Here is a 13,574-nt window from a genome sequence, read left to right as displayed (position 1 = left end):
TATTTCTTCATTGAATACCTGGGGATACATACCTGGTCACCCTGTCATTTTCAGGGGGTAGGTATATAGACTTTTCCGTGAGGAGCTTTTGCTTACTCTTCCTGTTCTTAGCCCTGTGTCTCATTCTTGCCTCCCCTTACACTGGATAACTAGAAACTCTTATGGGTTTACTAGGACAAATGGCTTCCTCCTCATCAGTAGCCTCTTCCTCACATTATTACAGGTCAAAGCTTTCCTCTGCCCTATCTTGTCAAGTACTACACTTCCATCTGCATTCTGTCTCTAGCAATTTGCTAAACTTTCTCATCTACTGATTAACTACTCTCCTCCCTTCCTCTTCATCTTCCTGTTATTTGGGATTTTATCTTTCTGTATTCACTATCATTTAATGGGATTGGAGGGTGGGTCTTAGAGAAGAAATAAGTGTGTGTGGTCAGTCCACAGTCTTGAGACAAAAATAATGTGACTTCACAGGCATCTTTCTAGTAGCATGGGTTTATGTTAAGAAGCATTTGCTGTTACCCTATATCCTCTCATTACTATAAGCTCTTCATGGGAAACCTTTAATAACATTTGTGATTAGTGTATTAGGACTGTCACTCATCATATAACATAATTACATTCTAGCAAATTATTGTTGGATATCATCATTATACATTGGGGACTTAATTTAGCCCACAGTATGCTCTATAATAAATAAATAATAAGTGAACATTGTATAATGGCGATTCTTATGCTAAAATGAGTCAAGATTCTAGTGTTAAGCAGCTCACAGCCAAATAAAAGGAAAAGGTAATTGATCATGGAAACTATATTTATAAAAGTTCATAGAATTAGAAAGATGAGGTTTTTTTTTTTTAGAAAACACATATATATGTATGTATATATGTATATATATATAACATACATATATATATATACACACACATGTGATCTTGGCTCACTGCAACCTCCACCTCCGGGGTTCAAGCAATTCTCCTGCCTCAGCCTCCGGAGTAGCTGGAACTACAGGTGCCCACCACCACGCCCGGATAATTTTTGTATTTTAGAGACAGGGTTTCACCATGTTGGCCAGGATGGTCTCGATCTCTTGACCTCGTCATCTGCCTGCTTCAGCCTCCCAAAGTGCTGGGATTACAGGCGTGAACCACTGCGCCTGGCTTGTTGTTGTTTTTTTTTTTTTTTTTTTTTTTGAGACAGAGTCTTGCTATATTGCCCAGGCTGGACTTGAACTCCTGGGCTCAAGTGTTCTTCCTGCGTCAGCTTGCTAAGTAGCTGAGACTTCAGGCACACACCACCATGCCCAGATCTTTTGTCCTTTTAATAATACAGTTATCCGTCAATATCCATGGGGGATTGGTTCCAAGATGTCCTGTGCAAGTCCCTGATATAAAAGGGCATAGTATTCACGTATAACCTACGCCCATCTTCCTGTGTACAGGCAAACCTCATTTTATTGTGCTTCAACAAGGATTTTTTTTTTTTTTTTTAATTGATTGATGGTTTGTGGCAATCCTGTGTTGAGCAAGTTTATCAGGGCCATTTCCCCGAAGTGTGTGCTTATTTCATGCCTTTGTGTCACATTTTGGTAATTTTTGTACCATTTCAAACTTTTTAATTATTATTTTTTTAAACTTAAAAATTTTTGCTTTCTAAATCATGAAGCATTTCCACATACTTTTTCATTTTTATTCTGTTATGGTGATCTGTGATTGTTGAATCTTGAATGTTACTATTGTCATTGTGTTGAGATGCCATAACATACATACCCATATAAGATAGTGAATTTAATCAATAAATGTGTATGTTCTGATTGCTGTACTGATTGTCCTTTTTCCTTTCTCCCTCTTCTTGGGCCTCCTTATTCCCTGAGACACAGCAGTACTGAAATTAGGCCAGTTAGTAACCTTGCAGTATCCTTTAAGTGTTCAAGTGAAGAGTCCCACACCTCTCACTTTAAATCAAAAGCTAGAAATGATGAAGTTTAGTGAGGAAGGCACGTTGGAAGCTGAGACAGGCTGAAAGCTAGGCCTCTTGGCCAAACAGTTAACCACGTTGTGAATGCAAAGAAAAATTTCTTGTAGGAAATTAGAAGTGCTACTCTAGTAAACACATGAATTATAAGACAGTGAAAAAATTATTGCTGATATGGAGAAGGTTTTAGTGTTTGAATGAAAGATCAAACCAGCCACAACATTCCCTTAAGCCAAAGCCTAATCAAGAACAAGTCCTAATTCTCTTCAATACTAAGATTGAGATAAGTGAAGAAGCTGCAGAAGAAAATTTGAAGCTAGCAGAGGTTGGTTCATGAGATTTAAGAAAAGAGGCCATTTCTATCACACTGAAGTGCAAGGTGAAGCAGCAAGTGCTCATATAGAAGATGCAGTAAGTAATCCAGATCTAGCTAAGATCATTGATGAAGTGCTATACTTAGCAACAGATTTTTAGTATAGATGGAACAGCCTTATGTTGGAAGAAGATGCCATCTAGGACTGTCATAGTTAAGAAGGCAATGCCTGGCCTCAAAGGATAGACTGACTTTCTGGTTAGGGACAAAGGCAGCTAGTGACTAATTTGAAGCCAAGGATCATTTATCATTCTGAAAATCCTAAGGCCCATAAGAATTATGCTAAATATAACTCTGCCTGTGTTCTACAGTAGAATAACAATCATCTGTTTACAGCACGGTTTACTGAAAGCCACTGTTGAGAACTACTGCTCAGAAAAAATGATTCCTTTCAAAATATTATTGCTCATTGACAATGCACCTTGTCACTTGAGATGTGTTGGAAATAGCAAGAGAACTAGAATTAGAAGTGGATCCTGAGAATGTGACTGAATTGCTACAATACCATGGTAAAACTTGTACCGATGAAGAAGGTTGCTTCTTGCAGATGAGTAAAGAAAGTGGTTTCTTGAGATGGAATCTACTTCTGATTAAGATGCTGTGAACATTGTTGAAATGACAACAAAGGCTTTAGAATATTTCATAAACTTAGTTGATAAAGGTTTGCCAGGGTTTGAGAGGATTGACTCCAGTTTTGAAAGAAGTTCTACTGTGAGTACAATTCTATCGGACAGTATCCTGTGCTATAGAGAAATTTTTCCTGAAGGGAAAAGTCGATTAATGTGGCAGACTTCATTGTTGTCTTATTTTAAGAAATTGCCATAGCCATGCCACCCTTCAGCAACTACCACTCTGATCAGTCAGGAGCCATCAGCATCGAGGCAGGACCCTGCAGTAGCAAAGAGATTGTGACTTGCTGGAGGCTGAGATCATTGTTAGCATTTTTTAGCAATTCGGTATTTTATTCTTATTCGTATTTTTATGTTTTTGTATTTTTGTTTTGAGACAGGGTCTCGCTCTGTCTCCCAGGCGGGAGTGCAGTGGTGCGATCTTAGCTCACTACAACTTCTGTCTCCCAGGTTCAGGCGATTCTTCTGCCTCAGCCTCCTGAGTAGCTGGGATTACAGGTGCATGCCACCATGACCTGGTTAATTTTTATATTTTTAGTAGAGATGGGGCTTCACCATATTAGCCAGGCTGGTCTTGAACTCCTGACCTCAGGTGATCCACCCACCTTGGCCTCCCAAAGTGCTGGGATTACAGGAGTGAGCCACCGTGTCCGGCTGCAATACAGTATTTTAAAATCAGGTATTATCATTTTATTTTACACATAATGCTATTACACACTTAATAGACTATAGTATAGTAAACGTAACTCTTATATGCACTGGGAAACCAAAAAGTTTACATGACTTTGCTTTATTGTGATACTCGCTTTATTGCATTGGTCTGGAACCAAACCCAGAATATCTTTGCCTTATGTTTGTACTTTAAATCATCTTTAGATTCCTTATAATGCCTAATACAATGTAAATTCTATGTAGATAGCTGTGATATGGTATTGTTCAGGGAATAATGACAAAAGTCTGTAAATGTTCAGTTCAGATGCAGTTTGTTTTTTGAATTTTTGTTTATAGAGACAGGGTTTCACCATGTTGGCCAGGCTGGTCTCAAACTCCTGACCTCAAGAGATCTGCCTGCCTTGGCCTCCCAAAGTGCTGGGATTACAGGCATGAGCCACCGCACCCAGCCTGTTTTTTGAATATTTTTGATCAACTGGTTTGTTGAATGCATGGATGTGGAACCCATGGACAGAGAGCTGACTGTAGCCGTTGTCTAACTGGAGTGAGATGATATCTCATTTTGGTTTTGATTTGCATTTCCCTGATAATTAGTGATGTTGAACATTTTTTCATATACTGGTTGACCATTTGTATGTCTTTTGAAAAATGTCTCTTTAGGTCTTTTACTCATTTTTAATTGGATTATTTTCTTTTTCTATTTAGTGGCTTGAATTCTTTATATATTCCACATATTAACCTCTTGTTAGATGTATAATTTGCAAATATTTTCTCCCGTTCTGTAGGTTGTCTCTTCAGTCTGTTGATTGTTTCCTTTGATGTGCAGAAGCTTTTTAGTTTGATGTAATCTATATATTTTTGCTTTTGTTTTCTGTATTTTTGGGAGCTTATCCAAAAAATTCTTACTGAGACCAATTGTGACGAGGCACTTCTCCTATGTTTTCTTCTAGTAGTTTCATAGTTTCCGATCTTACATTTAACTCTTTAATCCTTTTTGAGTTGATTTTTGTATATGATGAAAGGTAAGGGCTAGTGTTACTCCTCTTCATGTGGATATGCAGTTTTCCCAACACTATTTATTGAAGAGACTGTCCTTTCTCCAATGTGTGTTCTTGGCACCTTTGTCAAAAATCAGTTGGCTGTAGAAGCGTGGTTTTATTTCTGGGCTTTCCATTAATTTTAGCAACCTTAAATCTATTGTATACAAGATCAGTAAGGTCATAGTGTTTAATTACCACAATATTTGTGATAGAATTCAGCCTCCTACAACCAACATAATATTCATCTTTAGATGAACAAACACAATTCTCAGCAACACACATTTTAACAAATGTAGTTTTCTAATACAAACACACTTAATTGAAAGGTTATATAGTTTTATGAACTCTTGGAAGATAACTATCACAGCAAACAGAAAAGCTCTTTGCCTTTTTTTTTTGAGACAGAGTCTCACTCTGTCCCCCAGGCTGGAATGCAGTGGCACGGTCTCGGCTCACTGCAACCCCCGCCTCCCAGGTTCAAGTGATTCTCCTGCCTCAGCCTCCCGAGTAGCTGGGACTACAGGCATGTGCCACCACACCCAGCTAATTTTTGTATTTTTAGGAGAGACAGGGTTTCACCATATTGGCCAGGCTGGTCTCGAACTCCTGACCTTGTGATCCGCCCACCTCAGCCTCCCAAAGTGCTGGGATTACAGACGTGAGCCACCGTGCTCAGCCAGCTCTTTGCCTTTTTAAAGAAACAGACCTCTAAGGAAACCTAATTATATTGTAAGAGGAAAATGAGTAAGTATAGATTTAAATTATCTTCTATGGTAAATAATAGATAAATATTCTCTAACCTTCTCCTTTTTCTTTCCAAGCAAAGGGTAATGGTTAACTCAGTGCTTTGCAGTCTTAACATTTTTATATAAACAATTTTTTAAATCTAAAGTTTCTCATTAAATCTCATTGAAAACTTGTGGTGTATGGTTTAAACTATAGTTATTTATTTATTTGTTTGTTTATTTATTTATTTATTTATTTGAGACCAAGTCTTGCTCTAGCACCAGGCTGAAGTGCAATGGAGCGATCTCGGCTCACTTCAGCCTCCACCTCCTGGGTTCAAGTGTTTCTCCTGTCTCAGCCTCCTGAGTAGCTGGGACTGCAGGCACTGGCCACCATGCCCAGCTAATTTTTGTATTTTTAGTAGAGACAGGGTTTCACCATGTTGGCTAAGATGGTCTCGATCTCTTGACCTAGTGATCCACCCACCTCGGCCTCCCAAAGTGCTGGGATTACAGGCGTGAGCCACCGCGCTTGGCCAGTTTAAACTATAGTTCTAACCAACGCTGAATCAAAGTATTCAGTAATTTACTAGAACTTACAGTAATTTTATTTCATAACTTAAGCTCAATAAAGTTAGAGATGGAGACTGTTGTGTTTATTAAATTTAATCTTTGGTCTCTAGCACAGTAAAGATATTCAATTAAATATTTGTTGAAGAAATAGAATGAATGCGTGCATGCATAAATTAATGAATCTTTAGTGTTCAGATTTTCGTTGGTTGAAGTATGTGTTATAAAGAATGTGGCATTCTGTTACTTGTATCAGCCTTTTGCCAACAGAAATTTGATCTTTAGAAGTTATTTATTATACAAGGAATTTGTAATTGGAACATTGCTCTTAACAATTCAGAAAACGGGAAGAATGTACAGTTATTTGCAGATTTGGAGTCTGAATCAATTTTATCTTTATATATTTTACTCTGCCCTCTGCAATCAGATTAATGAAAATAGCATGTAACTAAACTTATATTTCAAAATATTTTATGTATTGGAAAATAATACTTCTGTAAATCTGTTTCATTGTAAATAAAGGGAACTGTGCAGTTAATGAGAATGAGAATGAGAGATGAGAGAGGGCGTATTTCTACTCACTAATTGATTCTTACAGAATTATCCCCATTCAAAGTTAAATAATTGAAATAAAAAAGATCAGAAGATTATAGTACATTAGGAATGATATTATTGTTTCCTCAGGTCTTTTACTGTGAAGAGACAATTGTTGGCCAGTAAAAGAGTTGCCAATTTGTATAAGATTCTATTGAAAAATGTCAAAGGATATCTTAAGTAAAGAGAAGTCCTTGAATCTCACAATTGCAGAAGACACAACTCCTCCTGCAACATATTCTATTACTTAAATGATATTGGAAATGTGAATCTTCAGTGATCAAGATTGATTTGAATGAAATACATGTTAAAGTCTAGGATGGTACAACTGAAGTGATTGAAAATTTTCCAGCTATAGCAGCTATTCACATAAAAAGAGCCACGAGTGTCATATAAACACCTATTTGTAAAAATAGCCATCCTGGTCATACTCTGTAGCAATTAACTCTGAAAGAAATTATTGCATTTGTATTTTTGTGTACTGTATTTAAATAGGGCAAAGAGTGAGGCTGTTTGCTCATACTTTATTCCCAATCTCTAGTTGAGTATCTGGCATTTAGAGAGGTTTAATAAATGTTTGTGGAAAGAATGAGCCGTGTTCATTCTTTGGATCTGACAACAATGAGGTTTGATAGGAAGTGACAGAACTTAATTCTGCCAGTTCTTTGAATAATGCTGTTTATGTAACTTTGAAGAGAGATTATTGAAATATTGTAAGTTATGTTGAGCAAGTCTGTGGCTAGTAAATCAAACAGTTTGCTAACATTGGTAGTTTGCTAACATTGATTTTACATTTGAAATTATCTGTGGTTTAAACAATTTATTTTAATCAGGGGCTGTTTTGTTATAAGAAACCCATTGGAACTAACATAAATTGAAGAATTTATTTGTCTTTGTAAGGAGTCAAGTAAAGCCTATGATGCCCAAGGGCAGAAAGGACAGCCAGGTTCTCAGGGACTAGAACTGGGAACTGGAAGGCTGGTAGACATAGTAGCCAGTCAGCATCTGTGTCCATGTTTGTGTCTTTCTTCTGCAACATATTCTATTGTCACTGTATTCTAACCGCCCCTCCACCCCGACCAACCCCCAACTTCTGTTTCTCCCCACATTGGGTAGAAATGACTTCCTGAGCCCCTACATGAGGACTCAATTCAAGGCCACCAGAGAGGTTGTCATTGAGTTTAAATTCCTGGGAGAGAGGATCTGATTGGCAGCTTGGGCCAAGTGACCACTTGTGATCAAGTTATATGGCCAGGATTTCTGGGTCATGTATTATCAACCTGATTAGTAGAGGTCAGTTTTAACACAAGATAAGATAAGCATAGGCTGGCAGATACCCAGAAAGGTATCTATTACCCTGTTTCAGGAATTCTTTCTAAAGAATTTCCAAATGAAAATATAGACATTTTTTTTTGTCTTTAACAATAGAGCAGCCAGGCGTGGTGGCTCACGCCTGTAATCCCAGCACTTTGGGAGGTCGAGGCGGGCAGATCACAAGGTCAGGAGTTGCCTGGCCAACATAGTGAAACCCTGTCTCTACTAAAAATACAAAAGATTAGCTGGGCGTGGTGACGGGTGCCTGTAATCCTAGCTGCTCAGGAGGCTGAGTCAGGAGAATCGCTTGAACCTGGGAGGCGGAGGTTGCAGCTAGCTGAGATCGCGGCACTGCACACCAGCCCGGGTGACAGTGCAGGGCTCCGTCTCAAAAAAAAAAAGTGCAGTATAGTTGTTTATCATCTGAGAAGAATGATGGATATTTCAAAGCTGTTTGTGACAGAGTGAAGAAGTCATGTCAAGAAATACCCAAAGGTTTTGAAGTTGATACACTCTTCCTTTCAGAGGAAAAAGTCAGAAAAAAATCAATTATGATATGGATAATACATTATCTTCCATGTCCTCAGAGAAGCAGTGTAAAATTACTGTTCATTTTTAAGGATTCCATACTATATCACTAAATTTAAATATATGTTTTTTGAGAATGATTAAAACAAAATGAGAACAGTTTCAGAACTGTTACTTAAATGGAATGTACCATTTAATTAAATAGTGGCCAAACATGCGTAGATTTTTACAGAAACATTGCATATAATGTTCTGGAGCTTCTACTTTAATGAATCTACCTGAAATTCAACTTCATTTTTGATCTATGTCTCCTTGAGTGCTTTGGCTGCTGCTTTTGTGTGTATGTGTGCTTGTGTGTGTTTTAACACAATGCTTCCCCATCTCAGATCTATTACATATTAATTTGTTCTAGCTAGTCAGCTTAGTAAACTGAGAATGCTGCTCATTACTTATGTAGCACAGTGCAGAGACACTGTGGGGCTTGGCATGGATGACTGTCAAACAGAAACTGATAACCAAACTGATGGCGCCTGGAGGACCCAGTGGTGTTGTGAAGTTTGTTGTTGCATCAGCTGAAATAGATATTGAGACTTTATTGATTTATCTCATCTATAAGAATTTTGTACTTTCTTTGCTTTGTTATACTGTGCTATTATTTTATTTTATTTATTTTTTTGAGACAGGGTCTCACCATGTCACCCAGCCTGGAGCACAGTGGCGCGATCATAACTCACAGCAACCTCTGCCTCCCTGGCTCAAGCAATCCTTCCACCTCAGCCTCCCAGATATCTGGTACTACAGGTGCACACCACCACACCCGCTAATTTCTGCATTTTTTTTTTTTTGTAGGGATGGGTTTATGCCACGTTACCCAGGCTGGTCTGAACTCCTGGGATCAAGCAGTCCACCTGCCTCAGCCTCCTGAAGTGCTAGGATTACAGGCATGAGCCATTGCACCCGGCCTTGGTTTCTTAATGTAATAGGCTGTTCTTTAATTGTTTCATAGCCTGCCTACCAACCCCATCTAAGTGAAATATTGTTGGCAGGGCACCTGATAATAACTGTTTTACTTATTCTTTCTTAAAAAAATTATTTATTTATTTATTTATTTATTAAGACAGGGTCTTGCTTTGTGGCCCAGCCTGGAGTGCATTATAGCTCACTGCAGCTCTGACCTCACTGGCTCAAGTGATCCTCCACCCTCAGCCTCCCGAGTAGCTGGGACTATAGGTGTGCATCACCATTTTTTTGTAGAGACGGGGTTTCAGTTTCACTTCATTGCCCAGGTGATCTTGAACTCCTGGGCTCAAGCTATCCTTCCACTGTGGCCTCCCAAAGTGTTGGAATTGCAGGCGTGAGCCCCTGCACCTTGCCCATACCATACATTTTGAACCTTAGTCACTAGGTCCAAACGCTGGCCGTTGTGACTGTAGCTGTTGGCATTTTTGTTGGGATGACAATGTTATTTTATTTAAAATTTCTTGTACTATTTAAAATAATCTGTTTGGAAAATGTTAACCAAGTAATCTTTCTGCTTCCACTTCCCGTTCAGTATTTTAGTGGACTGAATCTCTCAGCCTGGCATTCAAGGCCAGTCACAGTGTGACATTCCAGCCTCCCAGTTGGAGCTCAGCTAACAACAAGCCAAGTCAGAAAGCTGCTCTGCAAGACTGATTTGCCCATTATACTTCCCAAATACCCTCCCTTCTTTTCCTGCTTCTGCTTTTGCCACACTGGTTTGGCTTTGGCAGGACAAACCAAGGAATAATAAAATAGCCTGTCTTGTGATGTATTTGGTTTTTCATTCGCGCTCACAAACCTGCCACTCTAATGGAAATGCTCTTATTTAGGAGGCTCCCTAGACCAGTTCTCTTCTAGTCTGCAAGAATGCTTGCAAGGAGAGTAGGAGTTAACCATTTTTACTATGACTTGCAACAGTTGAGCTAAGTAAAAAGTTGGACGCTGTCTAGGGACTTAGTATTTTGCATCATGCTGAGAGGCATAATTTTACTTTTATTTTTGTCTTTTAAAAAGATTCATTTACTTAAAGATTGTTATTATCTAGCATTTAAGGTATTTTTAGAGGCCAATTGTGGAGGCAGGTGACCTTTGATTTAGTGAATGTTCTACAAAATGCTCATTGAAAGGCAAGTAAAGAGTGCTAATTTTCTGGATTAGACATTCTCTCTCCTTAGATATTCAGGATTCCTTTGTTTTGGAGTTTTAGAATATTTTATTTTCTTGGAATTCATGGGTTAGAAGAAATATATTAGGAATAGCAACTAATATTATTAATTTAAATTTATAAAGTCAGTTTAATTATAGCTACGTATTATATATAATCTGTCTTTGGTACTGATTATAGTTTATTAAAAATGACTGATATGATTACTAAATTAACTTATTGGGCATTTTATGGTTAGGCTTATTTATATACATTATTTTATTTTATTGACACAATAACTCTGAGGTCAAAATTTATATCCCACTCTTTAATATCAACTTTATTGAGGTAGTATAATTTACATATAATAAAATGTACCCACTTTAAGTGTACAGTTCTGTGTGTTTTGGCAATTGTAAACACTTAAAACCATACCATAGTCAAGATAAAGAACTTTTCCATTCCCTAAAGGTATAGAACATTTCTTTCCCCACACAAATTGGTCCTCTCCACCACCTTCCTCTTAACCCTGAGCCTTATCATTTCTCTAAAACTGAAACAGTTTTGCCTGTTTAGAATTTTATATAAATGGAATAATATATTATGTAGTTTTTGGTATATGGCCTCTTTCATTCAGCATTATGTTTTTGAGATTCATCCATGTTACATCAGTACTCTGTTCCTTTTATTGCTGTATAGCATTACATCGTACGGCTGTACCACAGTTTTTTATTTATTCATCCATTGAAGGACATTTGGATTTTTTTTTCTATTTTTTGGCTATTATGAATAAACTTGCCATTACATTTTTGTACGTGTCTTTTTCTGGAGATATGTTTTAATTTTTATTGGGTAAATACCTAGGAGTAGTATTACTGTGTTGTAAGCTGAGTGTATGCTTAACTTTTAAGTGCTAAACTGTTTTCCAAAGTAGTTGCACTGTTTTACATTCCTGCTAACAATTTATGACGTTCTAGTTCTTTTACAGTCTTGCCAACATTTGGTATTGTTGATCCATTAGTTTTTCTATATTCTTGCCAACATTGGTATTGTTGATCCATTTTGAGCTACCTTTTTTTTTTTTTTTGAAGACAGGGTCTCACTTTATTACCCAGTAATAAAAAGCCTGTGGTGTAGTGTAGTGGCACAATCATAGCAATCATAGCTCACTGCAACCTTGACCTCCTGGGCTCAAGCAACCTCTCCTACCTCAGCCTCCCAAATAGCTGGGACTACAGGCACATACTACATACCTGGCTAATTTTTATTTTTTATTTTATTTTTGTAGAGACGGGGTTTCACTGTGTTGCCCAGGCTGGTCTCGAACTCCTGGCCTCCAGTGATCTTTCCACGTTGGCCTCCCAAGGTGCTGAGATTACAGGCATGAGCTACCGTGCCTGGCCTTGAGCTACTTTTGATCATATATTTGTTAATTAACAATTTGAGTGTGGGTCTATTTCTGGGCTTTATGTTGTATTCCCTTAATATGTCTATCCTTAAGTGAATACAACACGATCCTGACTACTGTAGCTTTATAGGAAGTCTTTAAATAAGGTAGTATAAGTCCTGTAACTTCTTTTTCAAAGCTGTTTTGGATATTCTAAGTCCTTTGTATTTCCATAGAAGTTTTAGAATCAGCTTGTAATTGTTTACAGAAATCCTGCTGGGAATCTGTAGATCAGTTTGTGGAGAATTAACATCTTAACATTGAGTCTTCCAAGAGATAAAAATGCTGACATCTCCATTTATTTAGGTAATTTTTAATTGCTCTGAGCAGTATTTTATAGTTTTCAGTGAATACATCTTAATCCAATTTTGTAAATTTACCTCTAAATATATTATACTTTCTGATGCCGATTTATAGTAGTGTGTTTTTTGTTTTGAACTTTCTTTTCCTGAACTCATTGAAATGTAATTGATTTTGGTATATTTAGCCTTGTATGCTGATGCTGCTTTGTCCCTAAATTTACTTATTCTAATAATTTTTTTGTAGATTCCTTAGGTATTTTCTTCAACACATTTGCTTGTGAAAAAGATAGTTTTGTATCTTCCTTTCCAATTTATATAATTTATATTTCTCATTCTTGTTTTATTGTACTATCTAGTGCAATAGACAATACCTAATAGCCAGTGGCAGGTAGAAGTGGTGAAGTCAGACCTTCTTGCCTTATTCCCAGTCTTAAGAAGATAGTCTTTCATCAAGTGTAATTGTCAGTTCTAGGTGCCATTTTAGCAATCTAAGGAAGTTCCCATCTATTTTAGTTTGCTGAGAGTTTTTATTATGAAAAGAATGTTAATATATGTTAAATGTTTTTTCTCTGTCTACTTGGTTTATTTCTTTTATTCTGTTAATATGATAAATAAACTGATTTTCAAATGTTGAACCACTTACATTCTGCAGATTAATTCTGCTTGATTATTATGTATGATCCTTCTGATGTATTACTGGAGTTGATTCACTCATGTCTTTTTAAAGAACTTTGCATCTCTATTTGATGCTGTATTTCTTTTCTTTACTTTTAGTTCTTTGCTTGGTTTTGGCACCAGAGTAATGCTGTGTTTATAAAATAAGTTGGGAAGTAGTCAGTCCTCTGTTTTCTGAGTTTGTGAAGGATTGATTTTATTTCTTCCTGAAAGGTTAGAAGGTTAGAATTCACCAGTGAAGCCATCTGGACCTGGAGCGAGATAGAGAGAGAAAGAGAGGAGAGAGAGAGAGGAGAGAGGAGAGAAGAAAGAAGAGAGGAGAGGAGAAGAGAGGAGAGGAGAAGAGAGGAGAGAGAGAGGGAAGGTTTTTAACTATAAATGCAATTTCTTTAACAGATATAGGGCTAACAGGTTTTTAAATTATTCTTAAGTGAGTTTTTACAGCCTTGTCTTTTAAGGAATTTGTTCATTTCATCCAAGTTGTTGAAATTATTGGCATATCGTTATTCATCTATTTCCTTGTTATTCTTTTACTACCTGTGTGACCTGTACTCATTTCCCCTTTCG

The 13,574-nt window shown here is 37.3% G+C and overlaps 1 protein-coding gene across 8 annotated transcripts in view; it reads left to right on the top strand.

Annotated features, from left to right (window-relative positions):
- The window catches only part of BABAM2 (BRISC and BRCA1 A complex member 2), a 457,873-nt gene that overhangs the window by 46,860 nt on the left and 397,439 nt on the right, over positions 1-13,574 (top strand).

Source organism: Pongo abelii, chromosome 12, assembly GCF_028885655.2.
Source record: "Pongo abelii isolate AG06213 chromosome 12, NHGRI_mPonAbe1-v2.0_pri, whole genome shotgun sequence".
In the NCBI taxonomy this organism is placed as follows: domain Eukaryota; kingdom Metazoa; phylum Chordata; class Mammalia; order Primates; family Hominidae; genus Pongo; species Pongo abelii.
This window is presented reverse-complemented; position numbering and strand designations above follow the sequence as displayed.